At 34.3% G+C, this 14,964-nt stretch overlaps 1 protein-coding gene across 5 annotated transcripts in view; it reads right to left on the minus strand.

Annotated features, from left to right (window-relative positions):
• The window catches only part of LOC120352669, a 357,141-nt gene that overhangs the window by 29,870 nt on the left and 312,307 nt on the right, over positions 1-14,964 (minus strand). Inside the window, exon 1 of one of the 5 annotated variants that reach the window (XM_039434332.1) lies at positions 5,351-5,538. The exons of the other annotated variants lie outside the window; for them this stretch is intronic. The gene's annotated coding sequence lies outside the window, so the exon portion shown is untranslated. Of the gene's footprint in view, positions 1-5,350; positions 5,539-14,964 lie in introns of those variants that run through there. 5 annotated transcript variants of the gene reach the window in all.

Raw genomic sequence — 14,964 nt, forward strand, 5'->3', positions numbered from 1 at the left:
CAGCAGAAATAATTCAAGTTGACATTTTCTATTACAATAAACTGAAGTATCTTACTACAATCGATTGTTTTACAAGGCTTGCTTCTGCATGGATTTTAAAGAATAAAACAGCCAAGTGCATGGAACAAAATTTACTAGCATTTTTTGGGCTCTTCAATACCCCCAACATGTTGTTAATGGATAAAGGAAAAGAATTCGACAACAATCGGATCAAAAAACTTTTAGAAGAACTTGGTATCGACAGCCACTTCACTACAGTAGGACATCCGCAATCTCATGGAATGATGGAACGTTTACATAGCACGCTAACTGAACATTTGCACTTATTAGAAGTTTATAGAAACATCTGTGGGGAAGAAGCAATGGCAAGAGCTATTCTGGCATATAATAGTAGCATACATTCTTCAACAAATTTTTCACCATTTGAGTTAGTTGAGCATCCAGAGGAGCATAGAGAAGTGGAGAGATAAATCATGAACGAGAAAGTTCGGAGGACAAAAAAGTATAATTTGGAGGTGGCTGAAGACATGAATAAAATAAAAGTAGGTGACATAAACTTCAAGAAAAATCATCACAAGAGAACGAAATCGGATCATAGATTTGTTGGACCATATGAAGTGATTGATCTACTACATAGGAACCGAGTGGAGGTAAAAAAGCAACACAACAATGGAAGAGGTAGACATGAAATTGTGCATTTGAGTGAGATTAGAAGATTGAAAAGGAACTATAATGAAGATGTGTAAGGAAAGATTTCCAAAATGTTTTTATTATGTTGTTTTCCATGTTTTGTTTTTATGAGTTCTATTTACATCTCTATAAAAGAGATAGTAAAGACTGGAGGGGGGTAGTTACGGAAGCCTCAGCTGACGTCTTTCACTATCTCTATGGAGACAGCTAAGATTATGATGTTGATTAAATAAACAATCATTCTTTGTCTGAGTTTGAATGAGACGTTTTATTCCTATCTACTTAACTTTTCCAGACATCTGTGTAATCCACTTGTCAGCTGATTGATTATGAATAATTCCATAGTCTGATTAATCCTATCTTCAGAGTGGATGATATATATATAATATATATATATATATAATATATATATATATATATATATATATATATATATATATATATAATGATATCAGAGTATGGAGGAATTCCTTTTCTTTTCATATTATCCTTAAAATTCAAAATTTCAAAGAACCTTGTGTATACATCGACGCGCAGTTGAAAAAGGAACATTCCTGCCAAATTTCATGGAATTCTATCAACGCGTTTGGCCGTAATCGCGTTACATACAGACAGACAAAAGAAAATCCGAGTAAAAACATAGACCTCACTACGTTCGGTCAATAAACTGTGATATTTTTATAATTATTTTAAAGCAATTAAGCCGTCCATTACAATCATTGAGAGAAAAACCAATAAGTTTCTCATATTATCTTCTCAAATCTTAATACATTAACAATACGCTACCGGTAATTCATAAGTAAATACTGATGTTGAATGAAAAAGACTAAGAAATTGTCAAAAAACCACAGATTAATCTGATTAAGAAAAATCTGTGGCTTTTTGACAATTTCATAGTCTTTTTCATTCCATATAAATAATTACCACAATATCAACTTCTCAACTATACAAAAAGTGAAATACTGAAGTGGTCGATTTCAATGAACATTGAATGAAATGTTTGTTTTTTCTCAATCTCTATACTTGAACATTCTGTTAATTTCAAACAGAGCTCACTTTCACGGGGTTTTCGCAGATGATGCAGCAATCACTGGGGAATCTCCAACACAGATTTCAATAACCCAGGAGAGTGTAATCCAAAATTAAAACTATTAGTGCCATATTGCTGAATTATTATTGCCAATTATTAATGTTTTTCAGAAAATTATTAATGCCATAAATTTCTCTTAATTAAATGATAAGTTCTGGAGTTTCAATTATTATAATATTTTTCGCATTCCCATTTTTCATTTTTTTTATATCTTGAATCCCTTCATTCGGGTCTCTCGTTGTTTAGTCGAATAAAGTACGATTATATAGTATATTCATATAGTATCATTCGGTTATATATCTATCACAGAAATCTCTCTCAGCAGCGACTATATAAACGCTTAACATAGTTTGTTAGGGAATGATAATAATAAGAATATGTGATGAATAATCTATCCTGTTCTAGGCGAGCAATATTTCTGTATCACAGATATCCAAAAACTTCAACACTAGAATGTTAATATTCTTTGAAACGGTTTGATATAAATTGATGGGCGATTTCCACCATTCATTATCTCTTGAAATTCTATTTTTGAATCTTGTATTAAAACCTTCCCATGAAAAATGTTAGATTCAATGTGGCGGAACCAAGATGGAAGACAAAAATTTGATTAGGATTTCCCAGTGGAGCCCACTGTCAAATTATCTTTCGAAAAGGAGCATTAAGTTGTTTCCCTTTTAATATTAAGCTGTAGGCCTATATGAATCCATAGAACTCCATAGATTTCTCCGTATGGGTGAATGATTCAGAATCAAGATTCAAATTCGTAAAATTACAAACGTCAGAGCAAACTGTCATCAGAATTTGTATAATTAATTTTACCCGTTTGTTATTGAAGGATAATAGTAAGGCAGACATGTTACTTTTATTTCCTGAAAAAGGTGAGTAAAATATTTTGTTGTTCAACGAACTTGACCTGTAAAAAGATTTGAAGAGTGAGTATTAAAAATTTGAAGCTGATCGATCAACTCTTTCCAAAATTATTGCAGTACATTCAAACAAACAAACCCACTTTGCCGTGCTTCGAATTTGGAATTTAGAATTTAGAAGCACACACAATATAACTTAATAAAAGGGATGCTTGATAAACATACCTAGTGCTAGAGAATGGGAATCCAGAAATGACAAGAGAGGCAACTAAATAGATATCAAATATATTGCCACTTCTTACAGTTAAATTCAACAGTCAATAAAACAAAATGAAGTTACATCATGAAAACCGAAAATACAATCACTAAATTTAGAAAGTTATCTCCGATATAGCTAATTCAATAGTATCCTAATATGTAATCTGCTTTACATTGGAAACGCTTTAGATTGAATCATGAGAAGCTCTAAGGACTCTAATTTCAGAAAGAAAAATTGGAAGATATCATAGATGTTTCTCAGAAGTTAATCATAAATAACAATACATCTTTTAAAAGAAAGATCAACAAAAAAATCTTAGAACATTTAGAACACACTTGGAAACTTTTAAAACACTATCAAAACATCATCAAACATTAATAATCCCCAATAATATCTATTCTGTATCTTTATATCATGAAAGCTGCAAAGATAAATATTCCTCAAGTATCACATCACGGAATTCTGCGTAGTAAGACTATTCAAAATGTGATATCAAAACAAATTTAGAAAAGCTAGGGTCCTTGAAACTTCTATTCGATCCTTTACAACTCTAAGACCAGAATTATTTTAAAACATTAATTTATCAATAAGGGACCTTAAAACATTTCATATACTAATTCAACTTCTAGTAGTTTAGTAGTTTATACAATTTAAAGGAAACTGAAATTCCCAGCTGGATCAGAGAAAATATGGCCTCACATTTCAATGTAAAGATACAACCGAAAATCTACTACTTAAATGAAATGAAAATTTGTAATCTAATAGTCCCCAAATCAAAGTTACGATTTAACATAAAGAATCCAATTCAGCACGTTTTAATTGATTTAAATGGTTCACGTTTTACACCCCTCCCTTTTTGAAAGTCTATAGTCACTAAAACCCATTCTGTCACAACCGGAGTTCCTGGGATGTTTGTTTAATTTGGAAAAAAGTTGTTACCTCAAAGCTGTTTCTTCAATTTGAATCTAGGCTCGGTGATTGAGCTCTACGCACGTCCAGATGGACAGGAGACAGCCACGGTATTTTGATGAAAATATTCTTCTATATACCGTGGGAGACAGCATACCCCAAGCTTCTAAGCTTCTAGACCTAGCGCCGCAGTGCAGGATGGTTTCTCACAGCTTGGTGTTGTTGTCATTTGGGATGGGTGTCTGGCTTGGAAGTGTTTCGGCCGCATTGCAGGATGACTGTTAACGGTTGCCGGAAGATCATCAGCTGGATTTTTTTCGTTATTTTTCGTGATAGAGAAATTCTGATTGCAGATTCGTTCTCAGCGACCCCAAGTTTAGCCTGAAGTCTCAGAATGTCAACAATGTTTTTAAATAATTAAAAATCATCATGAAAAGTCATTAATATGATAGTACACCACGTTTCTGGAAACTTTTCACTGGTTACTGGAGTTATTATTGATTATAGGTAACACAAAAATCAAAATAATCGTGAGAAAGAAAACTGCTGATGTACGCGAATGAGACCGCCACTCCATTGTTCTATTGTCTCGGCTGCTTGGCTGAGCCTGGCTGGAGGGATCAAATAACCGACTGGATTGATCTTTCGTCAGTCCGCAAGGCGGAACTACGCCAACCATTGCTGGGTGGAAGACGTTACTGCGACCGCTCGCATTCCCACCAACGCAGCTATTATTTGCTGTCTCAGCGCCTAGTCCGATTCAGCCAAGCAACCAGCCTGCACTGCGGAGCTAGGTCTAGGACTGCCATCGATTCAGAGGCATCTCAGCGGCTTAAAGACACACGTTCACGAGACATTCATAGACCCGTAAATTGATGGACTCGTACATTGATGGACCCATACTTTGACCACTGTTAGAATAAAAAAGAATAATCTAGGATGATACAAATTAACTCAACTCCAGTTATATCATAAAGTCAACCTACTTTAGGTTATATAAAACTCAAATCAATACTTATTACTTTAAAACCCAAATAGACATTACCTACTTCAATATCTTGATTTTATAGAAAAGAATTCATTTGTAATCAGGGTCATGCCCTTTATACGAAGAGATGGGTACATAGTATTCCCTAATACATAATTCACTAGTTGATTGAATCACTTCATAAAATGGTCTTTCGAGTATTGTTGTTAGTTTGTTCAGTCTGTTCGCTTACATAAATTACATATAGAGTGTAATTTAAAAAAAAATAAAGTACATTATAGGTGTTTCCTTAATAATCAAGGAAGCTTTTCATTAGAATCAACAAAACAAATAAAATCTATAACACAAAATACTGTCATTTAAATTTAGGATAATAGCTTCCTCTTCAAAAATAATTTAAAGTCAAAAAATCTCAATTCCTTCTAATAGGTACTCTACATTTCTACATATTACACTCAAATGTATCTATCACAATAAATTTAACACTTTGATGGAAAGTTTCATCGATAATAATTTCCTTAATTATATTATAATCGATGACGTACCTTTAGTAGCGGTTATAGGAAGAAATTTCCATTGTAAGGTGACAATTTGATATCCTCTGTTCTTAATTAGAGCATTTACTGAGGCGGAAAAAACTAGAACATGCTATTGGAACAGATGGTTCCACAGCCAAATACTAACAAGCCTAAAGCTGGCATAAAAGTAAAGATTAATACAAAATACTGAGACTACATTATTCAGTACTGCTAGCGGCAATGGACAGATGCTGAATGAATGCACTTCGCTTCTCTCGTCTTGCCATGGACAGCTGTAAACGGCCTCACTAGATAGGAACCTAACCAACGATAACTGTGATTGGCAGTTACTATTTTGTCGAAATTATTCATTAGAATTTCCGCCAATAGAAAGGAACGGTACAACTACGATTTAAGATACATTCTCCCACCAAGTGACAGCTATTTTCCAAATTCCTAACCAAATAAGGCATGATTGATAATCAATCGGACACAAATTCCTTGCCTTATAAGGTCATGAACCACACTGATGCTCCAGGAGAATCGTTGATTTTCTTAGTACCATAACTTCTATGCACACACTAACAGAGTCGACACAACACAACGCAGAGAAGCAAACCAGCGAATCAAACTGTTATAACAGACTGACTCTCATGATAATTCGCATAATCCTCATCATTCACGATTGGAGCAATGAATATTGTTACACCACAGACTGGCAACAACTTTGAACTTGGGTAAAAAGTGAGAACTTGCTAACGCTCGTTCAATGAATATTATTGAGAGAACAATGGGGGGTATGCTCAAGTTGGAAGCACATAACTTGAAGGAGTCAAATTATTTCAGTGTAGGGGATTGTATATTTTACAAGAGAGTATGTTTCTGAGGGATATAGTCCTATAGTGGGAAAGTGAAGAAGAGATGATTCAATTGAATCGCTGCTTTAGTTTTGTTGCACAGCCGGACCTCTCTCACATTCAACCTCTTGCATTCCCCAGTAAGATGCTACATCAATATTATATTATACAATCCTACTCAGTGGAATGGGGGAATTCACAATATTACAAGCAAGAGTTGATAGTAATGGATATAATTGACACAAAAAAATTACAAATGTAGGCATGGAAAAGTCAAATTCAATATAGGTAGAAGATAATATCTCTGAAGCATTGTATGAAAATAATAATAACAAAACCCTGATGGAAAAGAAAGGAGAGAAGTATGAAAAATATTACTAATCACAATGAATACAGTATAAAATGCAATTTGAATGTCGATAATATAATAATATAGTGAACTATAAACTGTACCTTATACATTGATTTACATCAAATGACAGTATCATATAAACGACGAATTTCCTAGTATGAAAAATTTAATAATTAGAATAAAGATTAAATGCCATTTGAATTTTTGACTCTCTGAGAAGGATATAAAATAATATCATTGCCATCAGCACACAACCGGGTAAGAGAGAGAGAGAGAGTATGTGTGTGTGTGAGAGAGTGGCGCAGGAGTGATAGAGAGAGGGTTGAGGGTGAGGGAGAGATAGAGAGAGAGTGAGAAGAAGCAATAGAACTAAATAAGGTTGAGATAAGAGACAATGTCACGCAGGAGTATTGTCTTATGAATGGTCACACACACTTCTCCAGTCACACTAAGTTATAAATAGAATATTTCCAAGAAGGTACAGTCTGTGCCAAAATTCAAACCAGTTTACTTTCTCGCCATTCTTTCCGCAAAACTGGCATAGACAACAAGAGGTGATAGCGACAACCAGAGACTGTTTTCCAGGTAGAGAAATTAGTCACGGACTCGTCCCGTCAAAACAAGACACTTCTTTTTCAGCACAAGAACGACAAAAGACGCCACCGCCAAAACATTTTCAGTGCTAGGATGGATGTGTGTGACTTTGATGGTGGTGTATACTAACATCTCCCCGTATTTACTTTACCTGAAAATAATACATGAATAGCTACAAATTTAAATTCAGTTTGTTCTTCAAGTGAATCTCATAGCAAAGAGCAATCAGTCTTACAGAAATAAGTACTTCAAGTGGGATTGCTATCATTGATTGATTCAATCTAAATAAGGTATTTATGTTTGTTTAGAGTTTGGGAGTTGTTGGAAATGGAGTAAGCCTATCACGCTTTACCTCTGGAACGTTTCAAACTTCAATAGTTTAAATAAGCCAAATCTCATTAAAAACTTCACTTGGTGCTCTTTCCTCGGAGAGTTTCAGTAGTATAGACTACTCAACAAATTTGCATAATTGAATGTCAGCTCATTTGAATTTGGAAGATGAGTGTTGGATTCACGAAAGTTAGCAAACTCTTGACAAAACATCATAACAGGAGAAATTAATGATAATTGTGGTTGTGAAATGTCTAATGTGTGGAATCATCATTTCAGCTTTACCCGTGATGGGAACACGTGACATTTGGTGCAAAGCTCGGGCAATTTTGTAGCGATAATTATCTTCACTTCCGACTTGGCTACTCTTTGATGAGAGTTTTTCGCCCTAGAGGAAATGAAATTGCTTCCACACATCACATGAGGGCATTTTGTGTGCATGGCTGTACCCTGTTATAAACGTATCTGCTCATGTTCGTATATATGTGTATATATGTATACGCTTAATGTATACGTGTGTATACATACACACTCTAAGTGTGCACATGAAGGTATAGACCTCATGTATGGAAGAATTCATTTACCTGTAAGCATTCCTCAATGAACTCAGTTTGCTGCTGAATATGAGAAATCATTATTACTTGTTGCATTTCACTGAATGAAATTCATCAACCATCTTATAATACACCAACGATTGACAGGTGAGTTCCACGAAACTCCTATAAACTCCAAGTTTATCCATTTCAACACACGTGCGCTTATCACATTCCATTTCACTCTGTTTTGTGGAAAATCATGATTAAATTGACTTGTCACGTGGTGTCGGCATTCTAATTAACTAGCCAAAAGTTAGTACGGCTTCTTGTTCTCTGTACTTAGAGGATGCGGCCGCCATCTTGCTATGACGTCATGCATCTTAATTGCTGCCCTTTGACTGGTGAAACTCGAGAAACTTTCAATACAGATAAGAAAGCTCATTAAACGTTGAAGTTTGTTGACGACAAAAATGCCTACTGCGCTAACCGAACCTCATGATTGATTACGCTGCGTAAACTGTTCTACTGAGTAGACAACTTATTTCGCAATAGATAGCGTTTGGAAAAGAGTAGTGAGCTCTTTAGTACCCTATAGTAGTTTTTAGTACCCTATAAGCTACTACTATAGTAGCCTGAAACTACTAAATATTGTATTGAATGGGTTACATCATCAACGGATTCATAAAAGCTTCAAGATTTTCCAACAACAATTATAATTTTTGGAATGAATTGAAATCATGGGTTTCGATAAATAGCAAGAGATATTGAAAATAGTAAGGTATGCCATTGATATTTTTCTCCAAGCCTAGTAGCATAGACTTAACAGATTAACCTAACTAAGTGGATTAGATCTGTGCTGAGTTTGAGATAAGAGTGACGGGTCCAGATCCTTGTTTCTAAAAGACTTCGAAAATAGTTAGAAGTAATAGAGAAAATCTCGATCAAAGAACTTACGCCGCATCATAGCAATATCCTATGTCCAATTCTACTTTTGAGAAGTATAATATCACGATACTCATTTTCCCACTATAATTGATTCGTGGTTAATATTAGAGTGAACATTATAGCTCAGACTTCGCCTTGTCTTCGAGCGAAAATACTCATGTATTCCATAGTTTTTAGCAGTTGGAGTGAATGACCTTTTGCTAGTATGTGATTGGTCCTGAGTAGAACGCTCCATTGTATGTTCCGATTTTATTCTTCACTTTGAGTCCAGTATTATACATTAAGATTCTGATAATATCATATCCCTGACATTCATACACTACCAAACATTGATTCAATATGCAGTGCTTTTTAACTGATAAAGCCAAAAAAGTATTTGATTTTCAGATTAGCTGAGTTTCATTCAGTCTCTATGAAATATTGTTCATGCGATTTCAAATTATAGTTTCCATTAGAAAGTCATATAACAAGATTTTACCGATCCAACTCAAGGAATTTTTTCCCTCTATACAATACTGTGATAATTATTGTTCCCCACCAACAACAGCCTTCTGATACGGCAGTTAGTCATGTTATTCCGATATAGCATATTTTTCACAGTGGTTGAAAGGAAGTCTGTACCGCTTTGTGTCATTGCTCCTTTGAAAGACGTGCTTAGCTTCTGATAACTGTTTAGCGGTTAGACTATAGTAAGAGGCGTTACTGTGGTCACGTGACTCTTGCTGCTGTGTTGATGAGAGCGTGATGTGCTTGTTAGGGAGGGTGGTAAAGAAAGGGGGAACCGGTTTGTTATTTTATGATGGCCAGTGTTATCTTTTGGGGGTTTCCCCTGGGGGACACCCTCTTTGTACGTGATTCTCTTGACCGGAACGAATTTACGCGCTTTGCAGTTTCGGAGTGAAGTGAATGGTAGGGTGAGAAGTGGTGGAGGAATTGTAGAGTAGAGGAGGAGGAATTGAATGGTGAAGAGTAAGGCGAGGGATGCGGATTGTGGATAGGGAGCGGGAGGATATGTTGCAAGAACGATAAAATGAGAGAAAGTAAAACATAAAGTACGGAGGATGAAACTGAGAAGAAAGATGGAGTGTGATTGAAAAAGAAGAGTAATAATATGTGATGAGGAGAATGTGATAGAGAATTATCCGTAGGAAGAGAAGGAAAATAAAGAAGAGTGAAGAAGAAAACAATTGAAGAAGAATAGAGAACGTGGAGTTATTAGTTAAGTAGAATAGGAAGAAGTAGAATTGAAAGTGAGAAGAAGAACGAAGTTCAAGAATTAGAATGAAGGAGGTCAAGTGGTTGGGTTGAGGAGTGGGGGAACAGAAGACAAACAAGAAGGATCAGAAGAAGATGATATTATCCAGAGAGAGGATAGGAAAAAAAACTTGGTCAAGCTAAACAGAGTCGGAGACAAAAACATAAGAACAGAGAAATGAGATGATAGTCTAGAATAAGTAGTACAATAGGTAGAGAGAGAATTTAACCTAGGTTTAACCTAGTTAGGTTTCTCTAAGAGAAGCACCTCGATGGGGAAGAAGAGAAAAGAAGAAAACATAATTGAGGAGGACTTGGGGAGGAAGCAATAAAATAGTAGAATTGACAGTGATAAAACACCTGGAGGACATGGATTAGGGTTATTAGAGACGTATGAGAATTTTCTTTGAAAAGTTGAATAATATTTTTCTTTTATTGGTATTATGTCAAATTGTTATAGAACTCGTGAAGACCTTTTCTTTGAACGTTTATATTTTTGACAATTTTGACAGGTTCTGTGCTCTGTGCTCTGTGAGAAGCATTCAAACAGATATAACAAGCGATAAATACAGCAGTAAACTGTGTGTCACCATCAACATGAATAACAACATTCACTTTTTTAGTTCTCAGAAATCTTTGAGTTTTATTCACGTATGTTTTTAAACCAGGAGTTAATCGATTGGATGTTCATTTGCAAAGAGGTATTTTTATGATGAGGCTCTTCAAAATCTTTATGGTCTTTTAGACCATAACCGTACCCTTGGCAAAGTGTAACCTTAACCATAACATAGGTAGCGTATGGGCTATGATATACTTACAATAATAATCATTATTGTAATATGGATAATAGTGTTTGATTCTGAAAGATTAATAAACTTGAAGTTGAAGGTAGTTTTTGAGCCGAAGTTATTTGACGTAGCTAAAAAATACTTTTTAGCGGTAACTCACCCGTTGAACGAGTGTACCAGGCACTTGTCACTTAAACTGCCAAAAATAACAGAGTGTTAACCAGAAGAGGGAACTTACCCACTTACTTCTTTGTCACTCTTTTGCTCCAATTGCCAACAGTCAACACTAGGTTCCAGCTTGTAGATACTGGAGAATGCTCTAATAGTTTGAACCACGATTGAGTGGTTGAGAGCCCATGGTTGAGGACACAATCAGGGGGTTCAAGTTAAACACAAATAGGATTACAGTTGAACTCCCACTGTGCCAACTGATTGTATTGTCCTGTTTTAATTACAGGCTCCCTCCCTATTTTGAAGATAGCTTTTCAAAAAGGGAATTGTCTGATAACTCCATTTGAACCAGTTATCGCTTGAACACCAACAGAAAAAGTTAATTTGTGAATTGAAACATTTCTCTCAAAATCACAGTATATCATATTGTTTATGTGTGTTGATTGGCATAGAACTGAATTATTTCTCCTTACATTTTCCGTCGTTATTAATGTGAAAATATCACATGGAATGAATGAAAACTTATTCTTCAACCCTCCAGCATCGATCATGATAATTATATTGTCCCAGGCTCAGATGAGATGTTGTTAAGCCCCGCGCACAGACATCGATTTTTGTTTGTGAGTTTTTTGCTGTCCTTATGAATTCTATCATATTAAACAAATGATTTCAAACAGATTATGTTTGTCAAGTTCTGTTCAATCCAATAGAATTCATAAGGACGGCAAAATATCGTACGAACAAAAATCGATGTGTGTGTGTGCGGGGTTTTACTCCCCTCTATTTAATATAGGGATACTGTACAAACGATGCACGATTTTCAATTGCATTCATCTTTCAAATTTTTCAGAGCTGGGTTTTGTCTGTGTATAGTTATCAACTTATAACTAGTAATCTACTGTGTGATCCTTAATTAAATTAGTATTGCTAACAATGGTTATACATAATTAATAATTAATTAGCTCGATAATCCATTCTCGAATGCTAATCTAGCTGTGTTACCGTTCCACCCATTATTCAAACAATTCACTCATAAGGCCAATTCGGATATTCCAACTCAACTCATGAAAAAGCAAACACTGGCATGTGTTTTGTTTGTGTTTTCTGGCAGGAGAGCCTCATTCAAAATGCAAAAGCCTTCTGCGTTTTGACATACATATGGTACTTTTGACCTTTACACGCTCTTATGGCGCCATTTGACAGTACGACTTGCAGTGTGTAACGCTGAATCTATTTGAATTTTTGATTAGTGGAAATTCAACGTGTACCGTGATATTCTAGAGTCAGCTTAGTGAAGTACTATGGTAAGATCTGTTGGAGAATATATGACCTTCTGCTCATTCATGAAAATTCAAGATAGAATAGCCTAATGTTTTGGAGCATCTATTTTGCTCTATTTCTCTGTTGTTAATTGTATATCTGGTCTGCTGTCTAAAAAATAAAAAAAATTCCATTAGCTTTCATGAGAGTATTCACTTATGCTCATTCAAATGCGAATGTATAAACTCTTGCACAAGAACGAACGGTATCCTTTTTCTAACCAGCAAAGCAGGAATTCAAAGACATTACTGTAAAATATTCCTATTACATAAAGATAATACCGATATTAAATTATTGATAAACAGATATGATGCATAATATAATGTGCTGAAATTTTTTTTTTTCAAAATTATAACTTTTCCAAGATTAATTTAATTAGAGTGCTGAAGTAACGTTGTGATTTTCACGGTATCGGAGTGATTTCATGATGTAATTCAGCACATTACGTAATTAAATTCTAATATTTCCTCTATTGTTTTCCTAGAGTACTTAGAATTGTTGTAGACGCAAAATCATCATAAAAAATCAGTTGAACATCCATTCTATTGCTGAATCATAATAGTTGTAATATGGTATTTTTTTAATGTATTATTGCTCAGAATGATACCCATTTTTTGAGCCTGATTCGGTCGACTTGGAGAGCTGAACGAGAGACCGCTTCTAGATTCTGTAGAGTACAGAAGTGTTTTCTGAGCTTAATTATTATTTATTGGCCTGATTGGATCATGTCTTATCCAGACAGTTTTTCGTTCTCTCCTGGAGACTAGAATTTATTATTTATTGGGAATAATTTATCCCATCAGTTTTGAAATCGCTAATCTTTTTATTAAATTATTAATGGCGTAGTTAATTTCCATTCAGAGCGGTTGACTGCTGCAATTCGTTTATTGTAGGCTAGATGGATTAGTAACATTCGAAAACCCATTTAAGGGTGAGTAATGAATATTCTATTGTATTGTCTTTATTTTGATAATTTTACTTGTATATATCATGTGATAACAGTTTTTCCTGGTGATCTTTTATTTTTAATGGATTAATCAATTATTTCATGATCAAATTTTACTCAATTTTGTAGTCTTTCATCTGTAGTATGTACAAGAAAGTGATACTAAATGGAGTATCTTCCTACTGTAACCAACCCTATTTGAGTAATCTCAAATAAGACTGCCCAACAAGTAGGAAGCAATGCTGGTCATGAGGGCCAGTGAATATTTTGGCAATCCTGGTTGAAATAAAATTTAAGCCAAGTCCGATTGAATCTTATATTTTCAAAATTAAAATCAATTTCATTTCTGAAGTTACAAAATAACAAGTTTACAAGTTTTGATTATTAAATCTATGTTAGTAACCCGGTAGGCCTACAACTGAAGCTTCAGTGTAATGTGGAATCGTAGATAAGCGACGATTATCGAAGTTTGAAACTCATAAAATTCGATGGACTTGGTTGAATTAGAAGCCGAATTGTAAAACAAGTGTTCTGCTTACCCCACTTCGAATTGTAAATGGAAATTTAACTTTCATACTGTACTTGAATTCCAAAATTTGGTTGAATTTGCTTGAGTTTATGGAAAATGTTTAGTCTCCTTCATCCTGTATTTATCCTGGTATTATATTTGTCCGGTCATTCAAAATTAATGGTAGAATAAAAAAACCTGTTTGGAACAAAAGAAATAGAATAAAATCTAATAGATACAAGCATCACGTTGATGTTAACCAGAGTGGTTAACATGCAATGTTGGACAGGTTAATTATCAGGATACATTCTGTAGAAACATGATACCGTAAGAACAGCGGTAATAAAATATTATTATGACAAATCTCAAATAATTTAATAATAATAAACCTCAGAGGAATACGGCAAAATTAGTAAGCAAAATAGTTCAGATGAATAAAATAACGAAAGGAAATTATAAAATATCAGAAGGCTTAAATCAGTTACACATGGAGGGATAAAGTTGATTCAAATTCTAACAGCTTCTTTACGTTATTTGATAAATTTCAAAATAGGATGTAATCAAATTTATATTGAATTTATAGATGATAAAGAATTAATTAATGAAAAAACTAGGCAAATATGAGATTTTCGATAGAATAGCAGAATAACCTACAACATAGAGACAGTTACAAGTATAACTTACCCAACTGGGGTTATTCAAATATAAAATTCAATCAGGCATTGTAGATTTACATTTATGTTACTTTAGCATAATTTAAAAGAAAAATTTTGTAGTAAAATTTAGATATTTCATTATTCAAATTACATGCTACATTTTGAGATGCCACAGCTAGGCCTTTTAGAACAAGAGAAAAAAAAATCCCTGGCTGGCCAACCGACAAAGCTTCGTCCAGTTGTACCAATCCAACAAATCAAAATTATTAACTAGAAATTTTAATAAATGGATATTCAAAGTTATGTCCAAATAAGGAGAAAATAAAATAAAATTAAGTAATTAATAAATTTTTGGTACACTACTCTTTATTTTATTGGTACAGT

The sequence above is a fragment of the Nilaparvata lugens genome, chromosome 8 (assembly GCF_014356525.2).
Source record: "Nilaparvata lugens isolate BPH chromosome 8, ASM1435652v1, whole genome shotgun sequence".
NCBI classification, from domain to species: domain Eukaryota; kingdom Metazoa; phylum Arthropoda; class Insecta; order Hemiptera; family Delphacidae; genus Nilaparvata; species Nilaparvata lugens.